At 39.4% G+C, this 10,454-nt stretch overlaps 1 long non-coding RNA gene across 1 annotated transcript; it reads left to right on the top strand.

Moving 5' to 3' along the window:
- Nucleotides 1-396: 396 nt before the first annotated feature.
- LOC130195665 (uncharacterized) lies at nt 397-8,834 on the top strand. Its single transcript, XR_008832108.1, has 2 exons — nt 397-5,477; nt 5,658-8,834. It is a non-coding gene; the product is annotated as an uncharacterized LOC130195665 (long non-coding RNA).
- The last annotated feature ends 1,620 nt before the right edge of the window (nt 8,835-10,454 follow it).

Raw genomic sequence — 10,454 nt, 5'->3', positions numbered from 1 at the left:
CAAATCTCCCTGCAAGTGTGTGTGTATGTGTGTGTGTGTTTGTTTATTTGTGTGCTGCTTTAGCTGACTGCCTGAGGCATATTTGGACCCCGATTACCCTCGGCATGCGGAGAGGAGTGTGGGTTTTACCTTTCAATGGATGGGTGGGACGGGGTAGGCAGACTTTCCCCTTTTTCTGACTGTTATTCGCTCACAAGAGACCAACTTGGCAGCCCAAAATATCCACAACAGACGTCACACGCCGACCCAAACACGCCGAGACTCATGGACTCTCATGCTTTGTTGAACTCCGAGAACAAAACACACACACCGATTATGTAAAACATGAGAACGTATTACCTCATGGAACATCAGTCCCAGTTTAAGGTGAGTAAGGCAGCTCGGTGGATCCTTTGAAGTGTGTTTGTGTGTGTGTGTTCAGGTGTTTACATGCGAGGGATTCTCATGTACTGCTGCATATTTGTGATCTTGGTGAACATTATTATATCTTGTTGACACGTGCCTACTCAGTAATTTTATTTGTATTCAGATAATCTTATATAAAGATGGGAAGAATAGGACACCTCATCTTGCTATTCCGAGGTGTTGTTGCATACAGAGCTTGATATTTGTTTTAGACAGATACTAACTGTAAGCTCACGCTTTGACATTCTAGTTGTAGTAGTTTAGTATTTGGATAATTAATTCTTATCAAGTCTTTATATTGTGTATTCTTGTGTTCATATGTGTATTTAGATATTGTAGTGTTAATGTTAATTGTTAGCCTTCTATGTATTTACTGTTATGGTGTTATTCCTGAATTGTCTGCAATTCTTTTTTACAATTTATTTCCATCAACTCATTCACCCACCCACTGCATAGAAGATCTAGTCCCTCTGTGTTGATATTTCATCAAACAAGCAATCCAGCACTGTTGCATAAAGTACAATAATATTTCGAAATTCAATGCTTTTAATGATTTTGCATAGTCTGTGTCAATTCATTGAAACACAAGCTATTACAGATAAGACAAACACTCATAGTAAGAGTGAGAGGCAAAACAAAAGCATTTAATTCCTCAGCGAAGAATAAAAAACAGGTGACCCAAACACAGTAAACAGGCGTCCATACTCAGGCCCGTCGTTATAAAACACCAAAGAGGGCCAGCTTCAGGTATGTCATAGGGAAGGCAGTATTATTACTGTGTGTTAATGCGTAGGACTGGGTGAGTGAGATAACACAATAGATGAAAATGCAGCAATTGTTTCAATTCTTTAATATGATGAACAATTCAATGAGTTGCGCTTGCAATTTCAAATAGAATTATTATTTTAAATGAATACTGGACAATTGAAACAAATAATTAGTTCTCCTGTCCACCCAGTTAGTTTTCTCTGGCAACGGGTCGGTCATTCTGCAGGTAAAAGCTGATAACAGGGCAACTTCATTCACTGAGCTTCGCTTTGAGAACAAACAGTTACCGCGAGATAAATGAACCGCTAAACTTCTCCGTTTCCATGGGTGTCCAAGTGAGGTGGTCAGACACAGCAGCAGGTGACGCACGAGCAACCTGTCATTATTAATGTCCCTGAATCTTCTGTGCCTTTAGATTTGCAGCCATGCAGTATTTAGAGGGTTAACACCCCATTTCAGAACGGTGTAGTCCAATAAACCAGCCATTGGAAGAAAAGTCCTTTTCTTCAACACATTTTCGTTGCTTAAAGAGCTTCAATCAATCACCATTAGCATACCTCTTGGCTCGTGTTCGTTCAATTAATTAAATTCAATAGCCCAAGTCAAAGCCTCATGTTGTGCTATCTATTATCATTCATTAGGAATGAAAAGGCTTTAAACTTCAATATGCTCCATATCCAGCAGCACAAAGCACAAATAAATTAAGAGGGATAAAAGAAATCAAACATTTGGGAATGTGTGATTCTCATTCCAACTGCTTTGTTTGCCGACACACACATATGAAAATACTAAGGTCCTAAGAAGTAAAGTTCAGCAGATGTGAGAGGCCTGCAGCAGGTGGCTTCTTTTCTTTCTACATGCACCCTTTCACTTTCAGTACAGCCTGCAAAGCAAACACAAAGTTACAGCAAATTGCCTCATGGAGCTCATTTCTTTTACGATAAGGGACAAATTAATTCTAACGCAATGTTCCAGCCAGCCACAACAGCACGGATTTAACACATTAAATATTCTGTTTTTGTGTTTGGCTCGCTTGCTGAAAGGTAAATTGCAAGTATTCATAAATGAGCAGCCAATGTTCCCTCAACAGGTCTTTGATACGGAAGAGTATGAGCTTCGGAAGAATTTCCTTTAACCCTTGTGTTGCCTTAGGGTCATTTTGACCCGAATCAATATTACACCCTCCCCCCGCCTTAGGATTAATTTGACCCCATTCAATGTTTAATGTCGGTGTTCTTTCGGTAGTCAACAAACAAACATAAAGTGCCTCACACTTAAACTTGGAAAACAATATTAATTCTAATAATTTTCTGGAGGTTTTAATTGCTGGCGTCAAATTGAACCCAAAGGGTAAAATATGTTAGTAAATATAAAGGTAACAGGAGGGTGAAACATTGAATCGGGTCAAAATGACCCAAAGGCGGGGGGAGGGTGTAATATTGATTCGGGTCAAAATGACCCTAAGGCAACACAAGGGTAAAGTTAAAGTTCCACTAAAGGTCTTGCAATCTGATGTCCTGTTTCAAGTTTACTTTATGACAACATAAAACACATCTGCTCATTCTTTATGGACTGACTGATTGCTGAGCCAATGAACACATAACAGCTTCAACACCCAGCCAGACATTTACACAGTGAAGCCACCGGCCTGATTTAGAACGAATGAAGCTTTAATATTAAAAGCTCCAAGATAGTTTGAACGCTATAATAAAACAACTTTTGTGGCATTGCTACAGACATAATGTATTTAATATAGACCTGAATAAATAAACGTAATCACTTACTCTTCATCTTCTTTCGAGTGCGATGCAATAAATAAAGAGCCAACAGGGAGTCTTCTATTAGAATATACACTTTTATTAATCCCCAAGGGGAAATTAGTTCTCTGCATTTAACCCATCCTTAGTTATTAAGGAGCAGTAGGCTGCGGTGAAGCGCCCGGGAAGCAACTGGGGGTTCAGTGCCTTGCTCAAGGACACTTCGACTTGCAACTAATGGGGAGAGCGGGGATCAAACCCACAACCCTGCGGTTGCAGGACGGCCCTCTTACCCCACTGAGCTAAAGCCGCCCCAGTTTAGCACACCCCCCGGTAGATTAAATCAGGAGGAGAACTAATAAATACGTGTAGGTTTGGGTAAAAACTACTTATCTCCAGTTGAGGTGGTCTGAGTTATAATAAACACAATGTTTTGCTACAGTAAAAAATATTTTTACTGGAGATGCATCATAACTTTCATTTATTTAACCCTTGTGTTGCCTTCGGGTCAATTTGACCCGATTCAATGTTTCACCCTCCTGTCGCCTTCGGGTCAATATGACCCGATTCAATGTAACCCTCCTGTTACCTTTATATTTACGAACATATTTTACCCTTGAGGTCAATATGACCCCAGCTATTAAAATCTCCAGAAAATTATTAGAATTAATATTGTTTTCCAAGTTTAAGTGTGAGGTACTTTATGTTTGTTTGTTGACTCCCGAAAGAACACCGACATTAAACATTGAATCGGGTCAAATTGACCCGAAGGCGACAGGAGGGTTAAAAGGAAATCTGGGGTTGGGAGGGGGGCTTCATTCACTCTTTGCACTTTGATTCATCATAATAGATATTTGACCTGGAATACAAACCACATTGTTTTCTCCCCATTGACAAAAGCAGCATTCTTTGCCCGAGAAGTGAGTATTATCATGAAGTTAAAACCAAGGCCGCCAAGTGGCTAAGATTCATAGGGGTTTGCTTCATGTGTCTCCACATTCCGAACTGGAGTGCCTCTTGACTTGAAGGCTTCTTGAGAAAGCCTTTATCTGGAGCTAAAGCTTGGTACACTTTGCAGAATGGCTGCTGTAAGCAGCTCCTCGTGGCCTTTCACACACACTCTGTCCTCCAAGTTTAAATGTCAAGCCCACATTAGCTTGTGAAGCCCTGCATAGATACAACAAGTTGTCTGACAGCCAAGGTTCAGACTTACACACACACACACACACAATACCTTACACACTATATCAAGATTACATCACAGAGTGCAAAACACACTGTATACTTGCTTCCAGTATTTGAATGCAATGAGGTTACTGTCAATCTAATGGATATGACATCCAAGCGATGGGTTGCACACACACACACACACACACACACACACTTGTCCTCAACCTGTCATAGTCCTGCCACCTGTCATATGGTCACGGCCAGAGGAGGCAGCAACGAAGCGGAACAACAAGGCAAGAGCACGATTCCTCCACACGTACAGTATGCACACTCATACGGAACCTCAACGCAAACACTGCCTGAACCACACACATATCCTCCATGGCAGACACCATCTCTCACTTTGACATGGCATCTCATAAGTCAGCTGCCAAGGCTAGGGGGAGGTGATGGAGGGTGCAGTGGGAGGAGAAAGGGACGGCAGGTAAAGGCTAGAGGAGGTATAGAGAAAGAATAAGGCAGTGCCGGAGCATGATAACCCAATTTGTTAGTGGTGGATAAATAGAGGTCTGGGAGGTAAATCACCTCGAGGAGAGCAAATGAAATAAATATGGAGAGAAAAACAGCGAGGGGGAGGGCAAGGGATGAGGCGGATTGGCCTGGAATAAACAACTTGTAAATATGGCCAACCGTGCTCGTTGGTGAGAGGCTATATTTCAATATTGAGCATATAAAAAGGCTACACGGAGGAATTATATCTGCTACCAACTGAACTAAAAAGTCATAAATCTTCTTGCAACTGACCTATTTTGAAGACACAGACAAACAGTATTGGGTTCAACATTTCTTCGTCAGCAAGGCCTTATCTGTTACTAGATGTGTGGGCTTGTTAATTATATTTTGTTTGTCTCTATATATTTAACATCCTATTGTACTTGCATCTAAATCTGAGTACTTATATAATTTTCTCTTGGGGAAGAGAAGCCTGTTTAATAGTTCTTACACACACTTTTGTACTTAAGGAATCAATAATAAAACACTACGATCCAGAACGTCACTCACTCAACTTTGTCACTGTGTGCTTCCCAATTAGCCTTTTTAAAAACACGGCTCAGCACTTTGTTCCTTGTTCATGAAAGTTGCTTGCCAAAAATCTTCTCTGGAAGTACTTTGTTGTGTCAGATTTGCATCAGAGTAATGGCCCATAAGGGATGTGCTGCTGAATTAAAAAGGACAACAAATTACCTCTCTCTCTCCCCCCCTCTTCCCCCGCCCTCTCTCTCTCTCCCTCTCTCCAACACATCCATTTTTTTGTTGAGAATGTAAGAGATGCCATCATCCCCTCCTGTGTGGTTACACCATGATTACTCAAGCCAGGTAATAAAAACAAACACACGATTACCTATTTACACCAATAGCAAGTTTGTTTGTTTTTCTTCAGAATAAAATAGTATCGGTTTGTCACTATGACTCTTCCTGAGATCTGGACTGGAGGGTCCAGAGAACTGCTCTTTGTGCTTAATGACCACCTAACAAACAAAGTTGTTTCCTCTTTAGCTTCTCCCCTCCATTGCTGGGACTCGAGACAAAAGAAATATGGATTCACGCTGGATCCATGTTGGGCGGACAAGCCTCATTTCCTCCCCGTCAGTTATCCATATTCGGATGTAGAAGTGCACCTTAAACATACGTTTGCTTATCAATACATACCTGAGCCCCACTCATTAAAACTGTCAATTAGAAGAACGACAAAGATGTGAAATTTAAGCGATGGTGTCATCTGTGACATTCGCTAACAGCACCAGAGCAGCTTCCATACGCATGATGTTGCTAGTTATAGTGCCTGTACCACTGATACAGCACATATATCTGTAGCCCATTATTACAGTGATATCCCAAACATCATTCTTAAATGTCAGAAACATGACCACTAGTCAAATGATAGAGCTCATGTTTAAATAAATTTCACAGAGTTCTTTTTAAGTCAGAGTACAATTAGGAGTCAGTAAAACAGTTTAATGATGGCTCAAACCATGTTGGTCTATCATTGTGCATTCATTTACAGACACACAGAATGCGCTGTAGACTGCCAAATTCAACAACAACATTGAAATTGGCAAAAAACCTAAACAATCACTAACAACATAGTTTGATGTTTCAAATTATATTTCATGTCCACCTTATCACATTACCTGCAGCTCTCTAGAAAATTGTGTGTCCGCTACCATGAAGTATGCAGGAGGTGTTTGAATTGGCATATGCATGATTTTATGCGTATGCATTTATTATGCATTTGGCCCTAGTGTTTGACTAAATATGGTGCCGTTTTTAAGCAGAAGGTTTTTGAAGGCCAAGTTCCAGACATGGATGGATCATTAAATCTATTTTTCAGTCTAAATATTGAATCAAAAAGTAGAAACTCAGTTTGTCCTAAATGTGTTGACAAAAGGTTTCTTTTTGTGTATGATTGTAATAGTGAATAAAGACCTAAGCAGCTTTATAGACAGTGTTGAAAACATGTCATTGAACACTTTCTCAATCGACAGGTTATGTCGTGGTTCACTTGTAGATTAGGATCTGTAGGCATTTTCTTTTATTTTCATATCTACCCTTCTTTTTTACAAAATTGTGATCCAAAAACATTCAGGGAGTGCAGTTAGTTACAGTGTGGGCTCCATGCTCGGTCTGACAGCTTAATGGTGAGGCAGCCGTGAACAACATAGGTGCAAGGCTAAGCAAAGGGTGAATTGAGAATAACAGTTTTCCTTAAACTTGATGAAAACCATATAAATGACAAAACATACAGAACTACAGACTATCTGCATACTCATGTGCAGTTATTTAATAATACCATGAGAGCAATTCAGAAAAATCCCCATGACTGTCAGGACACAGGTTATTTATCCATGGCTTCAACACGTAAAGTAAGCCAATGGGTGTTAGACCATTAGAAGGGATTGGCTTATTTATAGGGAGTGCTGGTCTCTTTATTGTACCCCATACCTTCTGTTCTGTCATGAGCAACCATCCAAAAGTGCACTGAACAGCAAGAATGGAGTTAAATTAGTGAACATCAAATGGCAAAGAATTTATGACCAGAATATATGCAGTATATATACACGGACACTAAGCAGTGTTAAGTGAACTTATAAAAACATCAGCACTTACAACATCAACGACAGTTAATAGTCACCCTAAAACAAATTCAGACAGATGTAGTGGAGAATATAATTATTTTAAAGAGGCTTTTGGATATATATCTTTTTTTGGCTTCAAGACAACTTGAATTCAAAGGCTGAACCTCAAATGTTGACGATGTTCATTATGGCAATTTTCTTGTCACTCTTGAGTTGCCACATTATCAACCCCATTCAGATGAGCAATTAGAAAAAGTAAGGCAAAAAAGAGAGAGTTAACTCATTATCTAAGTGGTGAGAAGCAGAACGAGCTCCCTTCAATGAGCTCTGTGGTAAAAGAGTGCTCATCGCTATCCTGGCAGAAGGAGAACATGCAATATCTAACCCTGTGTTCCAAAACTCAGTGTCGGTCGCTGGCATGAATATTATCTGCTTCGAGTGGCCAAACAATGTACCAACCAATGTTCCGACTGCAACCAACCAATATTGAATCATGTCTGCCTGTTCTGTTTGTTAAATCTCACTACACAGATTTACACTCTACCTTTGTATCATAATGTTTTGAGTTGCCCCTGAAGCCAATAACGGAAAATAATGTCAGTATTTGACAACGTATGCCTCTGTTGACCTTTGCTAATTGGATATATACACATATTATATTTTAGGTTGGCTCTGAGGTCATGTATTGTATTAGAGTTGTTGCTTAGGTTGTAGAGTTGTATCAGAGTGTTGCATGGTATTCCGAAACTAAAAAAGGTATGGCAACACCTTGTAGTTAGCTAATGGCACTTTAAGTATGACAGTTTTTTTACAATTGGATCCAACCGGATCGGTGGTTTTAACTTTGCATCAGTCAAATAAAAATACTGCTTGTTTTATCAGTCCACGTTTTATGAAACGCGGTAGCAATAATCTACAAGGTAGCAATAATCTGATGTGCCCTATACTTGCCCTATATCACATTAAGTATAGGGCACATCAGATTATTGCTACCGTGTAGATTTGTTTAATTAATAAATGTTTACATATTTATTGTATTACTTTTTCTGACGTTTGAGATTTTTGCCACGCTTTTCTGTCAGTATCAGTATAGAGATATTTGGTGAACTGTATAAAAGTCATATTTTTGGTATTGTGACAGCACTATAGCATCGGGAAATACTTTTTGTAATGTATACTGATGAATAATCAATGTATTTATTACAATGTCCATGTTTTATGCTGATTCATGCTATATGGAAAAACTATTTGTTTAGAAAATTCATTGTAAGCGGTCAACATGTAAACCGTAAACATTATAAAACGTGTAGATCGCCTGAGCATATATTTAAGCGAATGAAAAATCAGACATTTTCAAATCCAATTTACAGTCCCAGTTGTAATGAACATAATTCAAAATGTAGATCCATGGGATATTGGTTGTATGGATTGTATTATGATGATGACTGCAATAAGAGAGGGAGAAACTAAATCTTATTTGCAGATTGCATGATTAAATATTTAATATATCTACAAGTTATTATTAGTTCATTAGCAGTTTCTGGTCTGGTGTGAATAAAGGCACAGTGGGTCATGTACCTATTTTGTTAAAGCCTGATCCTGTGTCAGAGTCATTAATTAATGATGCACTCCATTTAACCCATGAGGCTTAACCATGAAACTAGACTGCACATTGTACTCTAACCGTTATGAAAGCTATGTTTAGAATTTCACTACGTCAACAAATGTCTATAATTGTGAAAAGGCGAAAGGATCTACAGCAATCACACACTGTGATGACAGGTGGTCTGAATAGGAAGAAATTAAATACAAATTAAATTTCATGCCAAAATGAGTGCCAGAATGTTACCCACCCAATGATCTGCACAAACACAACCTCAGCTGCGACATTTAACCAACCACCAAGCAAAGGGGTTTGTTTGGAGCAACACAATTACCAGACAAGTGCCGGTGCAAAACATTAAATAGTGTGTGATGAATAATGGCCTTGCTCCCTGAATTCTAAATGTTTTCTTCTTTTTTGTCTTCAATAGTGCTCTCTTATTGTGTCGTCACAGAAAGTAATATCACTTTAATATTTTCAGTTTTCCTTTGTATATATCTAAACACTTCACACCATAAAAAACCTTACAAGGGGCGAGTGATCGTCCAAATCCACACTTCTCAGAAAAGCCCAAAAACTAAACTAAAACATTTCATGAATGAAATGATGCTATGATGGATAATTATTCAACATGAGCACATAACTGAAATCAGACCCTGAATGTTACGGAAAACTCTGCATGCTGCGTTAATGTTAAACATTATGGAAGGTCCAGCGGCTCTGCAGCTAATATTTACATTCATAACTCAAGTTGTATTTAACCAGTATTTACAGTGCTAGCAATTACACCACCACTATATACAGTATATAAAAAGCCTCATGCCAGTTTTTTCCATCTCCCCAGCTCTGAACAGCAGCAGAAGGACAGTCACTTGTTCCCCAAAGCCGGGACTCTTGTACCCAGCAACACGTTTGCATGAGGACCCGGGTTCGGATCAGGGTCTGGGTAGTCCTTCTGTGTGGAGTTTGCATGTTCTGTGCTTTAAGTTCTCTAGCTTCCTCTCACAGTCCAAAGACATGTAGGTGAATTGAACTCTAAATTCCCCGTGAATGTGAGCGTGAATGGTTGTCTCTCTCTATATGTGCCCTGAGGTGTACTTGTGACCTGTCCAGGGTGAACCCCGCCTTCGCCTAATGTTAGCTGAGATCCGCGCCATCCGTGGCACTGGAGCCGATGGAATGATATATATATATATATATATATATATATAAAATACATGCCAGCTTCAGGATTGCACTCGAGAAGACGCTTGATGCAAGATACAGATATCCTCCCATGTGTCACTCGGGTTGAACATTATTGCCTATTCCTTACTTGGAGATGTTATCAAAACTGAATCATATCATATCCATATAGATTATTCCTTTTCTGTCCTGACACCTGTATTTCTTTGCAATTTGATACTATCACACTCCATATTTCATGAATTCAAACAGTTACAGGGATACATATCTCTCCATGTTCCAATGGTGTCTCACATCTACATGTACCTCTCAGCTGAATTTAAGCAACAAGACCGCCTTAAGCTTTTAGCGCTGTCACAATATGGTGCTACTGCATTGGGGATGCTTATAAGTCAAATGCTTGACTGAGGGGAGTACATTCAGATCCAG

The sequence above is a fragment of the Pseudoliparis swirei genome, chromosome 1 (assembly GCF_029220125.1).
Source record: "Pseudoliparis swirei isolate HS2019 ecotype Mariana Trench chromosome 1, NWPU_hadal_v1, whole genome shotgun sequence".
Lineage (NCBI taxonomy): Eukaryota > Metazoa > Chordata > Actinopteri > Perciformes > Liparidae > Pseudoliparis > Pseudoliparis swirei.
The sequence above is the reverse complement of the archived record's forward strand: the minus strand, read 5'-3'. Positions and strand labels throughout refer to the sequence as shown.